Source organism: Danio rerio, chromosome 25, assembly GCF_049306965.1.
Source record: "Danio rerio strain Tuebingen ecotype United States chromosome 25, GRCz12tu, whole genome shotgun sequence".
NCBI lineage: Eukaryota > Metazoa > Chordata > Actinopteri > Cypriniformes > Danionidae > Danio > Danio rerio.
The window spans coordinates 38,691,501-38,697,500 of NC_133200.1; the positions used below are offsets into that span (position 1 = coordinate 38,691,501).

Genomic DNA, 6,000 nt, shown 5'->3' on the forward strand with positions numbered 1-6,000 from the left:
CATCTAACAATCCATCCATCCATCTAACAATCCATCCATACATCCATCCATCTAACAATCTATCCATCCATCCATTCATCTAACAATCTATCCATCCATCCATCCATCCATTCATCTAACAATCCATCCATCCATCTAACAATCCATCCATCCATCCATCCATCCATTCATCTAACAATCCATCCATCCATCCATTCATCTAACAATCCATCCATCCATCTATCCATCCATCCATCCATCCATCCATCTAACAATCTATCCATCCATCCATCCATCCATTCATCTAACAATCCATCCATCCATCCATTCATCTAACAATCCATCCATCCATCTATCCATCCATCCATCCATCTAACAATCTATCCATCCATCCATCCATTCATCTAACAATCCATCTATCCATCCATACATCCTTCCCTCTATTTATCTATCTATCCATCATTCCATCTGTCCATCTGTCTATCTATTCATCCATCCATTCATCTAACAATCCATCCATCCATACATCCTTCCATCTATCTATCTATCCATCCATCTATCCATCTAACAATCCATCCATCCATCCATTCATCTAACAATCCATCCATCCATACATCCTTCCATCTATCTATCTATCCATCCATCTATCCATCTAACAATCCATCCATCCATCTAACAATCCATCCATACATCCATCCATCTAACAATCTATCCATCCATCCATTCATCTAACAATCTATCCATCCATCCATCCATCCATTCATCTAACAATCCATCCATCCATCTAACAATCCATCCATCCATCCATCCATCCATCCATTCATCTAACAATCCATCCATCCATCCATTCATCTAACAATCCATCCATCCATCTATCCATCCATCCATCCATCCATCCATCCATCTAACAATCTATCCATCCATCCATCCATCCATTCATCTAACAATCCATCCATCCATCCATTCATCTAACAATCCATCCATCCATCTATCCATCCATCCATCCATCTAACAATCTATCCATCCATCCATCCATTCATCTAACAATCCATCTATCCATCCATCCATCCATCCATCCATCCATCCATCCATCCATCTAACAATCCATCCATCCATCTAACAATCCATCCATCCATCCATCTAACAATCCATCCATCCCTTTTATAATAACATTTATGTGAAGTATGAATGAATATCTTGATACCGTTTGTATTTGCTATCAGCTTGGCATCAGCATGTATCAGTCAATAAACAAGAGGGATTTTAGTTATGAAGCAAGAAAATTCCATATAATTAGTTATACAAACATTAAACACGACAAAAAACAAACAAAAACTACATAAACGCTTTATTTCAGCCAAACTTAGCTCAAATTAGCTCATTCCTTTATTCTGTGTGCCCACTTTATCCTATATCGAACCCACATTGTGTATTTTTCAAGTCTTTTCTCGAGTCTGGTTTGAGGTTTGCGTTTAAACCCATTTCTTCAGTCCTGTGGTCAATGGTTAATGTGACACTGCTGTTATTCCCATTTCACAATCACAACAAATCACACGTGTTTACACTGAATAATTTGATCATAACATTGGAAAGGTGTTCTCGCGCCAAAGGGCCAAGCGTTCCTCAACTATGTCACCAGCCGGTGAATGAGTGACCCACGGTTAGCGTTATTACAGCACTCATGACGGCTACGTGCGTGAATAAGTATGCCTTTTCACACCTTAAGAGAAGAAGAGGAATAAATTAAGGAGTCTTATTGCCGTTTGGGTTAGACATTAGACGTCTTTGCTTGGGACGAGGGTGTGAAACGTTAGTGATTAATTTCAACTAGCGGACGAGAAACGCGTGTGGCCTCATTCCTTTAATGGTCCATCCATCTAACCAACCTTCCCAGGACTTTGAGGAATTACGGCTCAATACAAGCTGTAGAAAAATGCTGGGTTATCATAACCCAATGTTTGGTCAAATATGGACACGTTTAACATTGGGTTAATATTTTCAGTTACATTTAAATTAGACGTTTTATACATTTAAATTAGACGTTTTATTCCAAAAAACGTTAATTCAACCACAAAATGGGTCAAATATGGACTAAACAAACCACTGGTTTAATGTTTAAACCAATGGTTGGGTTTGTCCATTATTCCCATATAAATATGCATTTATCTAGCCCAACATTTGGTCAAATATGGACAAACCCAATGCTGGGTTAATTTTTTTCAATTAAATTTAAATGAGACTTTTTAACCCAATTGGTTGGGTTTGACTGCCTTTATAAATATGCACTTATCTGTAGCCCAACATTTGTTCAAATATGGACTTTTTATGGATTTTTTTCAGCTAAGTTAGTCTTTTTAACACAACTTGTTGGATTTGTACATTTGACCAAATGTTGGGCCACATATATACATACTCAATTCATCCACAAAATTGGTTTGAACTAAACCAACCACTGGTTTAATTTTTAAATGATTTAATTTAGGTTTTATTTAAATTAATACCCCGATGTTTAACCCAATGATTGGGTTAATTTCTTCAGCTAAATTAGTCTTTTTAACACAACGGTTTGTACATTTGTCCAAATGTTGGGCTACATACATACTCAAAAAAGGTCAATTCATCCACAAAATTGATCGAATATGAACTAAACCAACCTCTGGCTTATTATTTTTTTAACTAAATTATACCCCATGTTTAAACCAATGGTTGGGTTTGTTCATTTTCTATGCCCAAATAACAATGTATTTTTCTAGTCCAACATTTGGTCACATATTTTTTTTTAGTTAAATTTAAATGAGACTTTTTAACCCAATGATTGGGTTTATCCACATTTTATTCCCATATAAATATGCATTTATCCGTAGTCCAACATTTGGTGAAGTAAGGACAAACCCAAAGTTGGGTTATTTTTAAAAAAATCTAAATTAGTCTCTTTAACACAACGGCTGGGTTTGTACATTTGACCAAATGTTGCGCCGCAGATCTACACATACTTAAAAAAAAAAAAGTTAAATTCATCCACAAAATGGGAAGAACATGATTTTTAAAATTAAATTATACCCCATGTTTAACCCAATAGTTGGGTTTGTCCATATTCTATGCCTATGCAAATATGTATCTATCTAGTCTAATATTAATAAAATATGGACAAACCCTACTAGTTGGGTTTGTCTGTATTTGACTAAATGTTGGGCTATATACACTCAAAAAAGATTATTTCAACCACAAAATGGGTGAAATGTAGACTAATTTAAAAATAAAACTAAAATTAATAGCCCATCTGTGACTCAATGATTGTGTTTGTCCATATTTTATATCCAATTTTGGACCATAATATGCTCCAAAACAAAAATGTGTAGAGTCATTTGGTCAAATATGGATGTAAAATATGTCTAATGTAAATTCTGTTGAAAACATTATGGCAGGTTTAAAAAAAAAACCTACTTGAGGCCTAATGTGCTGTTTTTGTGACACTCAAATTCAGACTACTGTCTGCAAAAATAGGGTTTAAATTGGTGATTGTTATGTGCTTTCCTGAAATATGCTTACATTCACCAGCATTTATATATGATTACCACCGGTCTTACTGCCAAATCCCTTTTGGTGGATACAATAATAAAGAAAGTGCATTAGTGTGAGCTTTATTGATTGTATTCTATATGGAAGTGCTGTAAAAAATGAACGAATTATTATTGATTGTATCCTAAATAGCCTAAAAATTAGTATTCTTATTCAATAAACAAATTTAACATCTTTACTGAATCTAGCCTGCTGTGTTTTCTAACATACATGTCCTAAACTCAGAGTCTTATTAAAATATATCTAAAAAAATGAAGATTCTCCTTCACATTATTACTACTTTATGGCACCGTATATTGCTCGTGTATATAAACAAGACGTGAACGAGTAAATTCTCGCGCGCGTCAGTTCAGTTTTGCTATCGCGCATGCGCGTCACGCAAGCGGCCGCGTTTGTCCAAGGCTGTCGTTTACAGGTAATAATATCGTAAACATGGTTAATTTCCTCCACAAATCGATCGTTTTGCTTCATAAGAACACAATGTGTCGCCAGGAGCCGCGGGTGATGCCTGTTACTCAAACTGACAGCTTCTGTCGACTCCAGGAATCAACAAGGCCACGAGTTCAGCTCATGTTAGGCCTCAAGGTGAGCAAACAACAACAAACTGTCTCGCATGCGGGAGTTGTTGTTCATTTCTTAAAGTTACATCTTTGAATGAGAACGTGAATGAAACGGAAATACAGGCTGTAAGAGATGCTTATGTTAATGTCCGCTTGAAATCCAAATTTACTCTGATTTTGTTTGTTTGTTTGCTATTGCAACGCACGTTGTTGGTCTTTAAGTCTTACCTCACAAAAACAAAACAATAATAACAACAGATTGTATCAATATTAAACAAAAACAGATTTACATATATTAGGGTTTACCTAAATGAACGTGTTTAAGTGTGAGGAATGGGCACGCAAGAGTTTAAAACGGAAAGTTTTTAGAAGTTGTTGTTTTTACATTTAGAAAACATATTACGTCAACAACAGAGTTACAATGTGACGTGTTCACTGCTTTTAATCATATTGTTGCTGGACAGTACAGAAACATGAACATGAAATGCTCTGTCATGTGACTCACGCCTTGACCAGTCAACCTCTGACCCCTGAGCGTCTGTGTGTGTGTGCTGGAGCGTCCCCGCTAGTATAGCAATACCTGTGTGTGTCTTCTGTCTCTGGATGAGCAGTGAATGATCTGCAGGTCTGATGGTGGATCTGCAGCTTCAGCCTCAGTTTTTCTGCTTTGACAGGTTTATGTGATCGGCCTGATTGTGTGTTGGCTGTCAGCAGCTCTCGTGTGTGTGTGTGTGTGTGCGTGTGTGTGACAGCTTAACTGAGTAAATACAGTGATCTGTCTGCCACCTGCCAAACACACTGGAGATCTGCTGCCAGTCTGAGCTCGGCGCTGAAATATGCCTGTCCGGACAGAAACGCACTCTTAAAATAAACCGTTTGAGTGCGTCTGTCGTGTTTTACAGCTTCTGTTTCCTTCAGTTTGTACAGACGGAGCTGTGTTTGTGTGTGTGAAGTCTGTTGAGAGAGAGATGTGTGTGTGTTAGTGTTTTCAGGGCCACGTTCAGATCTTACATGAGGAAAAGATAGTTGTAGACACAGTTTTCACTCAGAGACTGCTTGTAGTTTTCACTATTAATCGCAAAGGAAAGACGACTGACATGCTGAATTAATCATGTAATATTAAAGGGCACCTATGGTGAAAAATCTACTTTTCAAGCTGTTTGGACAGACATACACATATACAGACAGACAGATATTGGGCTGATATAAACGCATACAGTCCACAGAGCGCCATCTGAATAGTTTCATTTTAATAACATCCGAATGTGTGTGTCTGGTGTGTCATGTTGCGGCTCCGATCGGCGCATCCGGTGCCTCAGTCAAAGTTAACTCGGTGTCCGAGGTTATTAGTCTCGGTGTACAAGCTCTGCACTTCAAACTAGCACACGATTTTATACTCTCTGCTTGGTCTGTGTCCGAGTCTTAGATGTACGGCTGAAAATACAGTATCTCATATAAACGTATAAACAAAGAATTTAAAAAAGAATATATACAGATGCACAAGTATTGTTAGATGAAGATATTTTGAAGAATGCTGCTGCTGCTGCTGCTGCTGCAGAAAGAAATACAGTTCTCATTAAATATTAAGGACTTGAAAATAATGTTTAACAATAAAATGTAGCACTTAACCTACCAATAGATATTAATGACCAAGTTTTCAAATCGATGCAAGTCTTTTTAGATAAAGGTATTTTGAACAACATTGCGGCAGTAGGAAAAAATACACAATCTCTCATTTTATATATATGAAGGATTTGCATGAATGCTTTACAGTAAAATTAAAGCATTTAACCTCCAAATAAATATGATAACCAAGTTTTTTTTAAATAGATACAAGTCTTTTTAGATGAAGGTATTTTAAAAAATGCTACTGTAGTAGGAA

At 36.7% G+C, this 6,000-nt stretch overlaps 1 protein-coding gene and 1 long non-coding RNA gene across 4 annotated transcripts in view; one reads left to right on the forward strand and one right to left on the reverse strand.

Moving 5' to 3' along the window:
• The window catches only part of mphosph6 (M-phase phosphoprotein 6), a 365,175-nt gene that overhangs the window by 152,416 nt on the left and 206,759 nt on the right, over nucleotides 1-6,000 (reverse strand). The gene's annotated exons all lie outside the window — the stretch shown is intronic.
• Nucleotides 3,896-6,000, forward strand: part of LOC137489387 (uncharacterized) — a 135,162-nt gene continuing 133,057 nt past the window's right edge. For all 3 annotated transcript variants that reach the window (XR_012400548.1, XR_012400546.1, XR_012400547.1), the window contains exons 1-2: nucleotides 3,896-3,973; nucleotides 4,051-4,143. This is a non-coding gene — a long non-coding RNA (uncharacterized lncRNA). The remainder of the gene's footprint in view (nucleotides 3,974-4,050; nucleotides 4,144-6,000) is intronic.